Genomic DNA, 18,567 nt, shown 5'->3' on the forward strand with positions numbered 1-18,567 from the left:
TTTTCTGGAAATGCACCCAGCACATGCAACTCTCTACCTAGGGATCTACGATGCAGCCCCTCCTTCTCTTGCTTCAAAATAGACCTGAAACTCATCCTCCTCTCAACAAATACTTTAATACCTAAGCATACTGAACTTTGTTATTATCTAATATTATAGGTCGAGACCCTCTGTGAAAGACGGTTGAATGTTTATGTATGTTGTCGATTACATCTTTTTACCCCTTATCACACATTGTTGTTATTGCCCACATTTGGCAACTCACGCTCAATACCCGATTTTCTTTGCATATTTGTATGTGTGTTATAAAATCCTATAAGTCTCTCATCATATGGTAAGTGACTTGATTATTTTGTGTTCTTCTCTCATTCATGTAAAGCGCTCTGATGCCCTCGGGTCTAGCTAGCGCTATATAAAACCTACTAAATAAATAAACAAGCTAGGTTTGAGGTGTTTGCACAGAACCGAAGAGTCAAAGCTCAGAGACGGGGAAAAAGTACACTGAGGTCTAGATTCATTAGGTTTACAGCTCAGGGATAATTTGGATTTCATTAGCTCATTGTAGCAGGTGAGGTTAAGCACCTAATGACGTCTGAAAGAGGTCAGGGTAAATGTTGAACAGGAGTGTGGTGATAGCCGATCCCACAAAGAATGCCTGTATCAGATTCAACATTGGGCTGTCTCACTCTGTTTACCTTCATACCACATGTGCATGTACGATTAAAAAACATATTGTTAGAAATGGGGTTTCTGGTTGGCTGAGGTATGCACCCTGTCCAAGGAGAGACCACCACTCTAGTCAGGGTAAGCTAGAAACACACTAAAAGATAACCTGTTCTTACCCTCTGGTAACTTGGCACAAAGCAGCCACACCTATCTAAAGAGGCATCATGTAAAGTGTTTGTGCAATATGCACACACAGTAACACCATGAAAACGCTACACTGGTTTATGAAAATATACAATTATTTTACAAAAAAATCAAGACCAAAATGACAAATATCCAATGAGTAAAAACTGGGTAATACATTTTTAAAGAATAAAAAGTGTCCTAGCGCTTGGAAGCATTAAGTACCAATGTGGGGTTATCTGGTCACACTGGACTGGGGCAAAGTCAACAGGTCAGGCCACCGCAATGGAGTTCAACCAGGGGACAAGAGCCACGCAGGCCCGGTGACCAGAGTACCTTAATCCTGGTCACAACAGCGAGATGCGGGGTGAAGATGAGCGAGACGTCGATGTCGGGCCCTCAGTCAAGGTGATGCACTGATTTTCTTCCTGCAATGGCGGCGATGCATCAGGTCTGTTGAGTGTAGCACCGGTTCTGAGTGTGACAGTTATGAGGAGGCCGGAGGGGAAATGGGTTGATGTTCTCCACATTATAGCAGTGATGACTTGGCTCTGTAGTGGTGATTCTGGATGAGATGCCGCTGTTCCGAGTGCGATGTGCAGGGTCTACTCCCGCAATAGGGTTGATACACCTGTTTAGCTACACGAGGACTGGAGATGTGTCCATTTCTCTGATGCAAGTTTCTAGGTCCACTTTCAGTGAACCAGGCACAGGAGCAGGGGTCGAGACTTTGATATCCCTGAGTCTCAAGCAACAGGAGGCAAGCCGCTTCCTGCCTCCCAGCTGCGCTTTCCTCCCCCCTCCCCTATTTAATGGAGGCCACTGCGCGGAGGAGCAAGCAAGTGCCCTGACATTCAGGCCTGAGTGCCGCTCTCCCTCCCCGCAGATCTGCCTGGCCACTCACCACCACTGACTGGTAGAACAGGGTTCAAGTCCGCTCTCGACCCGCTCTCTGTGTTTGCCTTGTTTTGCCTGGGGTACATTGTTGATTTATTGTTGTAGTTTCTCTGGCCTTATTGTTATTTTTGTGTACTTTGTTCTTGCCTTCTCCTCTCTGTTAATTTCTCGCCACCTGGTGACCCCGCCCACCTTCACACTTGCCGCTTCCCGCCTTCTTGCCTCCCATCTGCGCTTTCCCTCCCCTTCTCCTATTTAAAGGAGACCGCTGCTCGGAGGAGCAAGCAAGTGTCCTGACCTTCTGGCCTGGCTTCGGTTCTTCCTCCCCGCACCTCCACCTGAGTGCTCGCCACCACTGACTGGAAGAGCAGGGTTTGAGTCCACTCTCGACCCTCTGTGTTTGCCCTTTTTTGTCTGGGGTACATTGTTGATTTATTGTGGTGCTTTCTCTTGCCTTATTGTTAATTTTGTTTGCTTCACTCTTGCCTTCTCCCCTCTGTTCATTTATTGCCACCTGGTGACCCCCAGCCCACTTCCCCGCTTGCCGCATCCCGCCTTCCCGCCGCCCAGCTGTGCTTTCCCTCCCACCTCACCTATTTAATAGAGGACGCTGCGCCGCCGTGCATGCCGCTTGTGCGCCAAAGGCAAGCCCACCTGCGCCCGTCCATGACCTCACCGCGACCAGTGCTAGGAACCCTGGATCCACAACCACCCTCCGCTACGATGTAACTACCCTCCTCGCCCTCAACCCCGGAAGGAGCATCTACTGCCAGCTGTCCACACTAAGCACCACCCAAGGACAATTCTCCTGCCACCACTGCCGCTAAAACTTCAGCACCATCACCACTGCTGCTACGACCACCAACACCCCCAAAACCCTGAGGTGCATCCTTCTCAACGTGCATTCCCTACACAGACACGCCATGGAAATCTGGGACCTCCTCGATACCCTCTCACCAGACGTTGCCTTCTTCGCAGAGACCTGGACCTACACCTTCTCCACACCCAATATCGCCACCGCCATCCCCGACGGATTCAAGATCCAGAGGAAAGACTGCCCAAACTGCCCAGGAGGAGGACTCACCATCGCACACAAGAGCTCCCTCCGACTCTCCACCTCCACCACGAGTGGCCCCCCTCTCCACCACCAAACACCTTCACTTACAGATACAAACAAGCCCGAGAAACATTCTTCACGGCACTCTCGCTTACAGACCCCCCCGAACCTTGCACCTCATTTGCCGTGACCATCGCCGATGTCATTGCACCCCAGGCCATCGCCTCCATGGACAACATACTCATTGGAGACTTGAACTTCCACCTCAAAAACTGCATTGACTCCAACTCTACCACCCTCCTGGACAACCTCACTAACATCGGCCTGAAACAACTCATCACCACACCCACCAACAAGGCAGGACAAAGCCACGACCCCCATCTTTGCAGGAGGGAGCAACATTAATTTCAGCCACACTATGCAACCCCATGGGCGGACTACCACTACGTACACATCAACGTCGACAAACTCACTGCCCCCAAACCGGCACTGCGCCCTCCACAGAGGAACTAGATGAAAATCACTGAAAAGCAGCTCAACCACACCCTCATCCGCAATGCCCCCACTACCTTGACTAACGCCAACCTCACTGCCAAAGAATTCCACACATGGATCTCCAACTGCACAAAAAAACTCACACCCCTACGCAACTCCAACAGACAGCGCCCCAGAAAGGCCACGATTTTCACCACCGACCTCCAAGAATCCAGACGCACCTGCAAACGTCTCCAGAAGAACTGGAGAAACAGCAAAACCCCAGGAGATCACACCACCTACAAAACTGCCCTTACAGAATACCACCAATGCATCAGAGTCACCAAAAGGACCTTCCTCCAAAACAAGATGGCTGCCAACTCCAGCAACTCCAAGGAACTCTTCAGCGTCATCCAGGAGTTTATCGAGCCCCCCAGCAAAACCACAGCATCACCCCCTCCCAGGACCTCTGCGACAAGCTCAGGTCCTACTTCCATCTAAAAATCAAGGGCTTCTCCGACCATTTGAAAGACCAAACACCGACCATCTCCTGCTGTACCTTGGCCACAACCGAGGACACCACCTTGACCATGAAAGACATTCACTCAGGAGCCCCCGCGGACTACTGCCCGCCACACATCTACCACAGAGCCGCCATCGCTCCCAAACTTTGATGCACCATCAACACCACCTTCAAGACCTGCACTTTCCTCGATTACTGGAAACGCACAGAAGTCAGACCCCTGCTCAAGAAACCATCAGCAGACCCCATGTGCCTCAAGAACTACTAACCCATCTCCCTCCACATTTTCACGGCTAAAGTCAGAGAGAAGATCGTCAATGCCCAGCTAACTACATCTATCGAAGGAAACTCCATCCTCGACTCCTCCCTATCTGTGTTCCAAAGCAACCACAGCACCAAGACTGCTGTACTCGCCACCACAGATGACATCCGCATCCTCCTCGACCAAGGACACACCACAGCCCTAATCCTACTCGACCTCTCCGCAGCATTCGACACCGTCTCCTACCGGACCCTCACCAACAGACTCCATGACACCGGCATACAGAAAACCGCCCTCAAATGGATCGGCTCCTTCGTCACCGGCAGAACCCAAAGGATCAGACAGCCACCTTTCCTCTCCGAACCCAAGGAAATCAACTGTGGAGTACCCCAAGGATCGTCACAAAGCCCCACACATCTACATGTCCCCCCAGCCACCATCGTCAGACACCATTGACTCAACATCGTATCCTATGCCATCGACACCCATCTAATCCTCTCCCTCACCAAGGACCCCTTCACTACAAGACTCAACTTCCAGGAAGCAATGAAGGGTGTTGCATCCTGGATGAGCAACAGCTGCCTGAAGCTCAACTCAGAGAAGACAGAAGTCCTCATCCTTGGACCCTCCCACTCTACATGGGACAACACCTGGTGGCCCACCACCCTCAGCAGCCCTCCAACACCCGTGGATCACGCCCAAAACCTTGGCATCGTACTCGACTCCTCCCTCTCCATGACCCGACAGGTCAACACCGTCGCCTCCCGCTGCTTCAACATCCTCCGCATCCTCAGAAAGTCCTTCAAATGGATTCCCCCGAATCAAGGAAGACCGTCAAACACGCACTCATAACCAGCAGACTAGACTATCGAAACACCCTCCACGCTGGGATCAACAAGTCTCTCACCCACAAACTACAGACCATACAGAACCCCGCAGCCAGACTCGTCCTGGGCATCCCTCAACAGGAACCCATCACACAACACCTGAGCAACCTCCACTGGATCCCTGTAGAGAAAAGAGTCACTTTCAAGATAGTCACATACGTACACAAATGCCTTCACAACACCGGACCCCAATACCTCAACTCGAGAATCTCCTTCCAAGTACCCAAGAGAAACTTCCAATCCGCCAACCTCACCCTCTCAAAAAAACCCCGCATCAGCAAAGCCAGGACAGGTGGAAGAGCATTCTCCCACATAACGGCCAAAACCTGGATCGCACTCCCGAAGGTCATCAGACTAGCCCCCTCCCTGAACATCTTCAGGAAACACTCAAGATCTGGCTCTTCGACTGAATGGAGCGCGCTTCACAATTCCTGATTGATTTGTGTTGTGGCAGGACACTGTCGATTCAGGTTTGTCAACCCTTACCTCCCTTCCTGCCCAGGAAAAGCCATCAGAATGGAAATGAATTTTCAGACACACCTTGTGTTTGTGGCTGTCCAAAGCAAATGCACAAAGGGTAGCTATCAGCCATCCAAGTTGTGTATTGGAGACAAGCTGCAGGCACACAGTGCTGTAAGGGCAGAAAAATGCTTACTTTTTCAAAGTGGCATTTCTAAAATAGTAATGTTAAATCCAACTTTGCCAGTAAAGAGGGGTCGTCATTACCATTCCAAAGATATGAAACATGAACAGCTACTCTTATCTAATCAGGAATTGAAGCTTTAAAGTGTTTTAAGGAATTTCTAATGTTAACGTAATAGAGGAGTAGGCTTTACAGCAGTGAAAGGTGTTTTTCTCTACCATGACAGGCAAAACGTAAAGGTACATGTCCTACCTTTTACTTACTCAGCACCTTGCCCTATGGGCTACCTAGGGCCTATTTTAGGGGTGACTTATGTGTAATAAAAGGGGAGTTTAAGGCTTCATAAAGAGTTTTAAATGCAAAGTTTAAGTGGCAGTGAAACTGTGCACACATAATCTGCAGTGTCAGGCCTTAGACGTGTTTAAAAGGCTACTTGTTTGGTTGGCACAATCAATGCTGCAGGCCTACTAGTGCATTTAACCCCTTCCACGCTCATGACGAGCTGGGCTCGTCATGAGGTAGCCTCCTCGCACGCTCATGACGAGCCCAGCTCGTCATGAAACATGGGAATAAGTAAATCTCAGCACAGGAGGGGAAAATACATAGCATCGATGTGGTTAATGTACACACCCTGGGCACAGGTAGTGCACTTTACTAGGGACTCACATATAAATTGAATATCCCAATTGTGGATATACCAATATTACCATGTTTAGAGGAGGGAACACATGCCCTTTAGCACTGGGTGAACTCAAGTTCAGTAATGCTAGCTCTGCAGTACTCCATGCATCACACATGGCAAATCTCATCACCTACCATAAGCTTGATGCCCTAATCACAGAGCAATGGTTCAACCCTGCATCCTAGCATATCCTAGACATCATTCGTACCATCTATCATGTGGAAAGCATCCAGTGTGTGAACCACCCACATAAGGGAGGAGGCCTTGCTTTCAACCATGGATCCTCCTGGTTCTGAACCCCAAGCACACAAGTAACTACTTAAATGCCATTTCCCACTTACTTTGATCTGCAACTGAACCCCAGTAGCGTCTCCTCCAGCCTTAAGATAGAGAATACAGAAAACACCTTGACCACACAGGAAGCCATCACCACTTAGGGAACCACGGCCACATTAGGACCATTCACTTTGGGGCTCCAGCAAACCTCTTACCCTACCATATCTACAAAAAAGGATTATCCCTAATCAGCAAAGCACTCACCTGTATTTCCAGCACCTACGTTGACACAACCACCTTCCCAGAAGCCTGGCAAAACATGCAGCGGTCAACGAGCTCCTAAAAAACTCTCTGAAAATCTAGTCCAGCTTGAAAACTACTGACCAATATCCTTCATACTGCACCCAGTCACAGTCATGGAAAAAAGCCATCAACAGACACCTCACAGACCACCTCACCAAACAACAGTTTCTAGATGCCACTTAATCAGGTTTCTTACCAAACTACAGCACCGGGACCACCCATGTCACAGCAACAAACAGCATCCATATGATCCTAGAATGGGGAGAAAGCACACCCCTCATCCTGCTTGACCTCTCGGTGACCTTCAACAGAGCCTCCCACCTCACCCTGATCAAAAAATGCTCTAGACTGGCATCCTAGGATCCACCCTTCACTGGATATGCACATTCCTCACTAGAAGAACTCAGAAGTCTACATATGCAAGATTCCCCAGGGATCCTTACTCAGACTGACCTCTTCAAAACCTACATGATTGCACTGGCTGACAGCATCTGGACAAAGGTCATCAACATACTCACCTTCGTTGATGATACTGTCCCTCTCAAATAAGATTCCACAGCAAGAAACAAAACCTGCTTAACGACCACCTGGATGAAGTCCAACTGCCTTAAACCCATCACAGACAAGACTGAAGTGGTTATCTTTAGAAAGTAGAACCCATTCCCAGTGCTCAAGCAAGAAAGAAACCTCAGAATCATTCTGGACAACAAGCTTAACATGGCTTTCTAGGCCATCTCTGTCACCACATGTCTGTTTACCCTGAGGGTGCTTTATGCGATCTTCAAGCGGCTTCTGAACAGTACCAGAATTGTTTTTACTCAAGACCTCATTACCAGAGTCAGAAAATAGTTTATTCGACTCTTGAATGAGCCATGAAAGATTGCACATACATAATTTCATTTAAAAATGAGAAACGCCAACAGGTCCTCATACACAATATTTACACATTATACTCAGTAGTTATTATTTTCTGTGAATCTTAAAAGTAGTAAAAGGATAGTTTAAACGACAGTATGTAATGTCTGATGTTTCTAATGCGAGTAAATATTTGAATGCCAATTTATCAATCAATCAATCAGGTCATTTATAGAGCGCACTACTCACCCGTAGGGTCTCAAGGCGCTGGGTTGGGGGGGGGGTGCCGTTACTGCTCGAACAGCCAGGTCTTGAGCTTCTTCCTGAAGGAGAGGTGGTCCTGGGTCAGGCGCAGGTCGGTCGGGAGTGAGTTCCAGGTCTTGGCGGCCAGGTAGGAGAAGGACCTTCCTCCTGTTGTCGCTCTTCGGATGCGGGGGACGGCGGCGAGGGCGTGGCTGGTTGATCTGAGGAGGCGCTTGGGAGTGTAGAAGTTGATCCGGTTGTTGAGGTAGCTCGGGCCTTGGTCGTGTAGGGCTTTGTGCGCGTGGGTGAGGAGACGGAAGGTGATTCTCTTGTTGACCGGGAGCCAATGCAGATCTCTCAGGTGTCCGGAGATGTGGCTGCGTCGGGGGATGTCGAGGATGAGTCTGGCCGAGGCGTTCTGGATCCGCTGGAGTCTCTTCTGGAGCTTGGCGGTGGTTCCGGCGTAGAGGGCGTTGCCGTAGTCCAGTCGGCTGGTGACGAGGGCCTGGGTGACCGTCTTCCTCGTCTCGGTGGGGATCCACCGGAAGATCTTACGTAGCATGCGCAGGATGTTGAAGCAAGACGAGGAGACGGCGTTTACTTGTCTGGTCATGGAGAGGGAGGAGTCCAGGATGAAGCCCAGGTTGCGTGCGTGGTCCGTCGGTTTGGGTGCGGTGCCCAGGGCGGGGGGCCACCAGGAGTCGTCCCAGGCGGAGGGCGAGGAGCCCAGGATGAGGACCTCCGTCTTGTCCGAGTTCAGTTTCAGGCGGCTGGTCGTCATCCATTCGGCTACATCTCTCATCCCTTCGTGCAGGTTGGCTCTGGCGGTGGCGGGGTCGTTGGTCAGGGAGAGGATCAGCTGGGTGTCGTCGGCGTAGGAGATTATGTTGAGGTTGTGTTGGCGTGCGATGGCCGCGAGGGGGCTCATGTAGACGTTGAAGAGGGGGGGGCTCAGTGAGGATGGTTTATGATTTATGGTTTCTAATCCCAACAGTTCGTAAAAGTGAACAAATAAACCGTTTCCTCTGAGGGGTATAAAAAGTGTATAGTGCTTTGGCATGAACGACTATCACAACGGCATACTGGAAGTGAAGCAAACCATGAGCCTTGGGTGGGAAAAGCAATTACGCAATGGATTGTTTTTAACCGCGACCTAGTCAGCAGAAATTTCCGCCTTTCATTTAAATCCATTTGTAAAAAAAATTGCTGGTTCTCTTTATAGCTAGGAAAGAGGCTTTGGAAAGTTAGTTGTATTACAAGTAATATCTGTTCGCTCATGACTTTGGTAATAAAAGTGATTTAATAGAGGTTGACGAAACAGGGTTTGTATAATATTCTGTTGCACCCATTTTAATAAAATTTATTTTGACATATCTTAACCATGGTATATCTAGGCTCTTATCCAGCTCCATACAATCAGTCTGTATTGTCATGCAAAGGGTGGCCTTAGGGTTTTCCCAAATTTGTAACCAAAGCAACAGCGGTTGTAGTGCAATGTTATCTTTCAGGTAACTCATTCCTACTTCATCATGGCAGAAAGCAACAGGGAAGCTCTGGGGCATTGATAGAAGTCTCCTTACAAACTTGTTTTCCGTTATGTGTAGTGATTTACTATTTACATGTCCCCAGCCCCCATCCCCAAAGGTTACCACCGAGAGACTTTTACTCTTAAAGATGCATAAAATCTCCTTGGCCGGTTTGTGACCCAGTCTTTTAGCAAATCTAAAAATTGCATCATTTGATTTGTGGAATTGCATCGTTCTAAGGCTTAAAGCATGTTTCGAATTAAAATCAGCATTGAATGGTATCCCCATTTCATTATAAAAGATTTCATACGATTAACTTTTAACCCCAGATCATTCATAAATGCATTAAAAGAGTCGAACAGTATTTGTAGGCCATTTGCTGTCCTGTCTATCGAAACAGCATCGCCAGCATATAGCAATATAGGGATTTGACACGTTTAATCTCAGGATCCCCCTCATTAGCAGCAAATTGGACTATGGTAACTCAATGTACACAGGAATACCAAAAAAAAAACCTGAACAGACTCCAAACAGTTCCAAACTGTTTCTCACCACATCACACCACACCTAAGGGAACTTCAGTGGGTCCCAACACAGAAATGCACACAATTTAAACTACAAACACACAGTACAAAGCACTTCACAACACTGGTCCAAGGCTGGACTGGCTGTACCAAGCATTGGGCATTTCCCCGGGAGGCTGGTGGGGTGGGCCAGTTTTCTAAGTGTGAGGGCTAGTTTTGTAGCAGTACACTGTGTCAATCAGGCAAGATCGAGGGGAGGAAAGTGTTAATAGGCCCTGCTACACACCATGCATAAAACCGCTGTTCAGGTATCACCACAGACCAAATGAAACTGCTTATTGAGTCCTTCATTACCAGAGCAGACAGGGCAAATCTCTTCACATCCTGTGGCACTTTGAAAACAACATGACTTTGTGTAATGTAACTGGTTCAAATGTGAAGTGCTCCAATACCGTTGGGTCAAGCTTGTGCTGGGTAAACATTGTAGAAAATGTACAAAGAGTTTAAAATAAAGTGTTAACATGCAAAGGAGAGAGAAACAAGTGACTAATGTGTACAGATTGAAACCAGAAAACCTAGAAAAATCACGACTTCCCCACTTAAATGGTGTGACATTAGGCAAATATTTTATTTCATTCAAACTCCTTTTCCTTCATTATCACATATGAAAGCACTATTAAATATATGAGTTCAGAATACAAATGGCGCAAACATTTTTGTGTTTGATTTAATAGCTAATTATGTGGCTTCATAATAATCTGGGCCACTACAGGGTTTACATGTTACTGTCTTGCCTTGCTAGTTCACTAATGGCTCATGTTTAAAAACTATCACTTTTAATAAACATGTTAGTGTCAGAGCTTTTACATATTAAGAAAATGCACTTTTCTGAATTTTGAAAATACTTTATCATATTTTACGTGATGATTGTTATATGATTTACATAGCAAACATTGTTTGGGCTTAGATCGTGTGCGGGCTCTAAGAGCCATGCGGGACCATTGGCCCAGCCCTCCCTGTTAAATTGTTGACTCACCCACCTCTATCCACAATGCTCTTCCCAGCCTCTGATACATTTCTCAGCACGCTTAACAAACTTTACATTCATCGCCACACTCAAGGGACATTTTATTTCATCGAAATGATGGGGACTTGTGGCCACAGCAGGAACAGAAAGGTTGCCTCACCTGCTAAGATTAGAAAGAGGTTTAACTTTTTTTTCTTTTGCTTCTTTTCTAAGCTGGGAGGGCTCCCTGGGAAGATAAAGAAGAAAGACCATGGACATCATTTAGGAGTCACCTGGGATCACAGCTATGACCCCTGATTTGCCCCTGTGGTCCTCTGTCACTGCATTAATGCCCCTGGCCTCGGAGATGGCAAAATAAATGTCAAGAACACAGGGGCAGCTCCGCATTTCTTATTTTCTGCCCTTTTTCATTCAACTAGTTGTGAATAATATTCACTGTTAATATATTTTTGTATTTTTTGCATGCATGAGTGTGTATATGTGAGACAGGGCACTTGCGTATGTGTGAGCATGTGTGTCTGTATCTGTAGATATGTGTGTTCTCTGAAGCATAGATTTTGTACTGGAAGTAGTGCCTTCCAGAATAAAAACTATGCCTTAAGGCTTTCCCCACTTCGTATGGATGCTGTACAATGCAGCACACATACACATTTGTAAGAATGGAAAGTAAAGAAAACATTTCTCATTGCTACACCTGCCTCAAGGAGGCATATGATTTTAGTGTTAATTCCTTTCTACAATGTTTGTAGCTAGGTATTTGTATCAAAACCCATGAATGGCTGCATGGGAATGCCCATTCACTACCCATGGAACGCCACCTGGTGCAAGCAGTGCAAAGCGCAACATTGAGTTACTTTGGGATACTATCCAATGCAAATCCTGATTGGCATTGGATAGTAAAACCCACCTAAATGCTTTGGCAGGAATGCGAGTATGAGCGAGAATGTGATATGATACTTGTGATGTTTATGAGTTTACTGACATAATGAAATTATTAATTGTCTTATAGAGACACCCAGGGTAAAATACTGTCACCGGCACGTCAGTAATTTTTAGCATGACAGAGCCATGTGACAAAAGACTGGCATAAAGGGCACCAATGGGCCTGATATACAGAGGTCGTTTTGACATAAGGGTCACATATGCAAAATATGGCACTGGCATATTTTATGTAATTTTTAGGTCGACCATAGTGTTGCAGCACATGCGCTGCCCGCTTTGCGAGGCATGCAGTATTCAGTATAGTGGGGAAGCCTAGTGGAAGCTCTGCCCACTCTCTGCCCATCTTTTGTATTGGCTTTTCTCTTAAAAGCTGCCTTCCGATTGGGTATATAGCTTGTTAGTCCTTCCTTATGACAGCCATGTCGTCATTTGTGTCCTTACATTGTTACTGTCCCCTTTACTTCAGCACTACTTTTTTAGTGTGCCCCCCCCACCCCCCGGCTGCAGTCCATGCCTTCTCGCCCGTCCCCCCCTCCCTGTTCGTGCCTTCTGCACTCCCGGTTTGCAATGCAATAGGTTTCGCGTAAATGCAAGTACTATTGCATTGCCAATGCTGGTTGTCTTCCTGAAGCCCGCACACGCAGCATCGGGCCCCCCACCTCGCCGCAGTATCAGAAGCCTTGGGTAGTTAAGGAGAATGTTGGGACACACTTCTTAACCATTTGGAGTGCCTTATTAAGTGCTTGTGTTGTTTAGCCCGCTCTTGTGTGATACTGTACGATGAGTTTATATAAACCCAAAACCAAACTACAATGTAGTGGACTGAGGTGGTAAAGTGGGACGCTCGCTCTTTCGAGGCTGTGATCCATCTAACGGCGAATCGAAAGCCTGTGAAAAACTATGTGTGCAAATGCGGGCGCCGCAGTCTCACTCCGCCTATTCTGTATCTCTCAGATTATATCCAAATGGGTGTACAGGGTACCGCGTTTATTAATGATTTTTTTATTATATTTCTTTGGATTGACGTTTCGCAGCGGCCAATCTACTTCCCGATCATATTTTCAAACAAAGTCGCGACCGCGTATTAAAGGTAGCGGGTTCAGCGAATGGCCAGTGCAGGGGCGTCTACAGGACACCGTGATTGGCTGGTGGAGCCGATGACAACGGGGATGGAAGTGGAGAGATGGTGAGAGTTCTGTTCTAGTTGTAAACACGGAAGTGCAGGCATAAGAGAGGTGGGCCAGGTGATGCGCTTGCGTGTTGCAGAGTATACCACTGGCGCGATAGGCTGCACAGGATGTTGAAAGGTGGGCTCCCCTACCTCTCAGGGGGTAGAACAGAGAAGACAACTGTAGGCTCCGAGCTCAATATTTGTAGGTGGCAAGGGTAAAATTACATTGTAGGCCAAGGAGAGGATGTGGCTAGAGCGGCCAAGTTGAGGAACCAACCAGGTTCGAGTCTGGCCGGAGGCTCAAGCATCCTGTGATTCTTGGCAAATCACTTAATATCACCTTTGCCTAACAAAATGAATGTGTCCATCTGTAATGCAACTTATGTTCATGTAAAGCGCTCTGATACCTTATGGTCGAGTTCGCTCTCTATACAAAACCAACAAAAACATCATAGTGCAGGGGGGAAATTAAATCACAGTAAAGATAAACTGCTCTGCTGACTTTGACTCTGGGGGCATATTGAACCTACCTCCTTGATCCCGTGCTGCTCCTTCTTCCGCCATTACAGCTCCTGGCTCGGGCCTCGTGTCTCCCCCCCGCCGCCGTAGCTCTTTCCCACAACTGCGCGGCCGCAGAGAGGGGGGGACTACCTTGCCCAGGAGCCCAAGCGGCAGGAAGCCGCCACCGACCATCCCGCGCCCGGAGGTGCTTAATACTGAGCAGAGCCCCGGTGGAGCGGGTGCTCTGCTGACTTTGACTCTGGGGGCATATTGAACCTACCTGCCACCGCCCTCCTTGATCCCGCGCTGCTCCTTCTTCCGCCATTACAGCTCCTGGCTCGGGTCTTGTGTTTCCCCCCCCGCCGCTGTAGCTCTTTCCCACACCTGCACGGCCGCAGATAGGGGGGGACTACATTGCCCAGTAGCCCAAGCGGCGAGGAAGCCACCACCGACCATCCCGCGCCCGGAGGCACTTAAAACTGAGCAGAGCCCCGGTGGAGCGGGTGCTCTGCTGACTTTGACTCTGGGGGCATGTTGAACCTTATTATTTCACACGAAAGAGGGGCGAGGGTCAAGTCAGTTTATACTCTAACACCCCAGACCCCCAAGAAACTCAAATGTACACACATAGGGGGTGTATAGAGTGAATTACACATACAAAATATACAAACAGAGAGGATCCCAATAAAGCAAATCGCTCTGTTTAGAAAAACTGCCCTCACTCACATACCGGGGTATGTGACATGCATCATCATCGGGCCTGCTTACAATACGCCCTGGCGTAGCCACACACAGGGCGGAGCATTAGAGAGGGGGAAAAAATAATAAATTCCTCTTAACAAGACGTACAACCAGGACAGTTCAACATAGACGACACGTAACACAAATATTGTTGAAAGCCGTGCAAACACCAAGTGACCACAACTGAAAAGTGCGACAAAAGGTGCAGTTTGGAAAGTGATTAAAACTGATTAAGGGTGCCAACCAAAACACAACCTTTATTAAACTTTTCTTGATACTCCTATCAGGATTAAAAAAATGAAAAGGGATGGGAAAAAGCCTCAAAGAGATAATTAGGAACCTCAAAGCTTCCCTCCTACCACTGCCAGAGTCAACATGTTTCGATCGCTCTGTGTGTGCCTTAAAGGTCACTTCGGTCTTCTTCAGGACCGTCGCATTCAATGCCACTCTGAGTTCCTCCGTACTGCGGATGATGGTACCCCAAGGATGAGGCAGGTCTACTAGATCCGTGCCCCTCACGTGTTGTGTGTGGAAACTGCTCCCTCAGATGCGGGAAAACATTCACGAGTTTATAGATTTTACAAACTCAAACTGGTGTCCGGCAAGAAGGACGCCAAAGAACACAATCGTTCTGTAGGCAAGTCCCTGCTCAATCACCTGAAACCGTGACACCCCGCATATTGAACCTACCTGCCACCGCCCTCCTTGATCCCCGCTGCTCCTTCTTCCGCCATTACAGCTCCTGGCTCTGGTCTCGTGTCTCCCCCCACCGCCATAGCTCTTTCCCACACCTGCACTGCCGCAGAGAGGGGGGGACTACATTGCCCAGCAGCCCAAGTGGCAGGAAGCCGCCACCGACCATCCCGCGCCCAGAGGCGCTTAAAACTGAGCAGAGCCCCCGCGTCACGGGTCTGCGCGCGGGCCGCGCCGGGCTATGCCTGGGCAAAGGGCGGGCAGTCTGTGGCCGTCCGGGGCCGGGAGAGGCTGGGCTGGGCCACCCCCCCTTGGTTTATGTCCCAGTTTTTAACAAGCTAATGTGTTAATGTTTTCTTGGTGTTAACCAGTCACCTTTTTAACAGGAATAATTAGCAATACTTTATCAAAATGTAATTCTACTTTTAAATAAGAGTTCATTTTTCTGTACCTCAGTGCATGAATTGTTTCTGTGAATCTTAGTACTATTGTATTGTTTCTCATATTAATCTAGGATTTTGCTGTAAATCTCTGTGCTAAATTATGGGTAAGAATATTCCCACGCAGTCTGCCCCTGTTACAAAGCAAAGGTTAGTTTTAAATACTCCTCTCCCTAGTCTGACAGCAATTGATCGAATGCTGCAAAAAACTATAGGGGTAGTCGCGTCTGCCATTGAAAGCACAGAAAGGCGCCTCTCCCTTCCAGCTGGTACGCTTCCCCCTTTGCCTGCTACTAATATATCGATGTTCACTATAAATTCCCAGGACTCGATACTAGCACCTTCTTTTGTGGGCTTGCCGGGGGCCCAACCTATCTTACTAACGCATGATATCGTGTCTGCTACGGGTAATATGCCATCTGAACCCTTTCCCCCTTTAACCAGGCTATCTTTGACACCGACAATTTCCCTGGGGAATGTAACCTCTGAGCCTCCACTCTTGATTGAGGACCTTACTGAAAAGTTGGGGTTTGACACGCCTTCCAGCCCGATTTCTGTCTCAATGTCAAGTGTTAATTACGCTAGCCTGCATGTAACGACTTGAGGGCAGAAGGCGAGACGTAAATTAAAACACATTAATAAGGAAGGGTCACTCGCAAAAAATGCTAAAGGGAATGTCGGCCATAAACAGCGAAAAATTCCTGTAAAACCAACTGGAATAAAAGGAAAAAATGGTAACAGTCAGACAGAGAAGCACATGCATGGCGTGCTCTCGGGTTTCCTCGAGTCTAATGATCTCCTGCATCCCTCGCAATCCGGCTTTCGGCCAAACCTGAGTACGGAGACGGCACTCCTCGAGGTGTCAGCGGTCATCAGCGAGACTTTGGATGCAGGAGGGAAGGCTGTGCTTGTCATGTTGGACTTGTCGGCGGCCTTCGACACCGTCCCCCACGAGGCTTTACTCTCCAGACTCTATGACATCGGTCTGAGGGGGACGGTGTTCAAATGGGTCACCTCATTTTTGGAGGACTGTCGACAAACGGTCTGGGCCACTTCGAGCTCTGCTGAGATGCCGCCACTGGGAGTCGGGGTCCCACAGGGCTCTGTGTTGAGCCCGACCCTGTTTAACATCTTTATGACCCCTCTGGCGGAACTCGTGGAGGCCTCGGGGGCCCAGATTGTGTCCTATGCGGACGACACGCAGCTTCTCTTCACCTGCAGGAAAGATCAATCATTTGACGGGGAGAGCATTCAGGGCTGTTTGAAGAGGGTCTTTGGCTGGTTTCAGCAGAATGGTCTCAAGGCCAACTCCAGTAAATCGGAGGTTTTACTATTTGGGTGCGCGTCGGAACCGGAATGGCGTGACTGGTGGCCGGCTGATATGAGCCCCCCTGCCCAGCCGTCTGTGACTGCCAAAAATCTTGGTGTCAAGGTCGATAATGACCTTACGTTCAGATCGCACATCCTTGGTCTGACGGGCACCTGCTTTGGCATCCTTAAGATGCTCCGGAAGTTCCTACCCCTGCTCACAGAGGAGCATAGGAAGATCATTGTCCAAGCTCTTATAGGATCTAGACTGGACTACGCGAATGCTCTCTATTTAGGACTTCCGGAGTATCTGATCCAAAGGCTGCAGGTGGTGCAGAATTCTGCAGCTCGCGCCATCTACGGCCTTCCCAGGCGGGCAAGAACATCTGGGGTGCTTCAGTCACTCCATTGGCTCCCTATACGAAAGCGGATAATGTTCAAAACACTGACTTTGGTGCACAAGGCACTTTCTGGCTCCGGTGCTAAGTATCTGCAGCGCAGACTGGCCTTCTACCGTCCAGCCCGCTCCCTGCGGTCAGAATCCCTGTTCCTGGCTGTGGTGCCCCGTGTGAGGAAGGCTCACCTGGGGGGTCGCTCTTTCAGCTTCAAGGCCCCCCAGCTGTGGAACTCTTTGCCCCTTGTTCTACGCAGCATCCCTAGCTTGCTTCTGTTCAGGAAAAACCTGAAGACCTGGCTTTTTAATCTTTAGGTTGTTTTCTTTTGCACCTCACTTTCTGATTTTCCTTGTTTGTTCTCTAAAGCGCCGGGACACTCTTGTTGAGTAGCCGTGCGCTATATAAATAAAATCATAACATAACATAACAGAGAGTATTTTTCCTTCAAGTAGCATAGGCAATCTAGCAGCTGAGGAGTGCTTTTGGGAAAGAATGGAGACACTTTTGACAACTCTTCTAGAACCTATCCGTTTAAAAGTTACGAATATAGAAACCAGGGTAACTAATATGGAGGAAAAGCTTGTTAGTAATCAACAGCCTATTCAGGACTAATTAATCCCCATATTACCTCAACCAATTTTTAAGGACTTTAATGGAATGCTTAACAATACATCAAGGGTTCCAGTAACTCAAACTCAGTCCAAAAATAGTGAAGCTAATGGACGACTGGAGCCCAAAGAGTCAAGTGGTAATATCGGAACTAATGCACCTGGTCCATCTGGTCCTGTCCAAATAAATACTAACAAGAATGTAAGTCAAATAAGAAGAGCAGAGGATAATAGAGAGGCTAATGTAACTTCAATCTTACCTATTTTAAATCTACCTCAAAAAGCAATGCCATATACAGTGGTGCTGGCTAATGTTCCTCCCCTCCCCCCCAATGTCTTCGAACACTGGTCAACTTTGAGGAACAAATCCCTACAATTTTTTATCTACTAAGCTTGGACCCAGTAACTCTTTGTTCTCTGAATTTAAAATGGCCAGAAGAGTGAGCTGGGTGGGTATGTCAAATAAATCACTGAGTGTGGACTGTGTAATTTCAACAGTTCGGTCACCTATGCTTGTTCGTACTATAATCGAGAGGGGTTGTACAGGGTCTGTCGATCCTGATTTTGTTAACATCCTCCCCCTTGGGTTTTTCTACTGCCCCCCGTGACCGGTTAGGTGTTTAGGTCCCCCCGACCACTATCACATCAGGGGGGTCAAACAGGTGGAAGATATGTTATTCCAATATTTAATCCCTTTGACATCCTTAGCGGACTAGATAATAATGATTGACTACAGTTAG

At 48.0% G+C, this 18,567-nt stretch overlaps 1 protein-coding gene across 1 annotated transcript in view; it reads right to left on the reverse strand.

The window, feature by feature from the left end:
• The window catches only part of LOC144784639 (macrophage mannose receptor 1-like), a 949,320-nt gene that overhangs the window by 908,736 nt on the left and 22,017 nt on the right, over positions 1-18,567 (reverse strand). The gene's annotated exons all lie outside the window — the stretch shown is intronic.

This window comes from Lissotriton helveticus, chromosome 10 (assembly GCF_964261635.1).
Source record: "Lissotriton helveticus chromosome 10, aLisHel1.1, whole genome shotgun sequence".
NCBI lineage: Eukaryota > Metazoa > Chordata > Amphibia > Caudata > Salamandridae > Lissotriton > Lissotriton helveticus.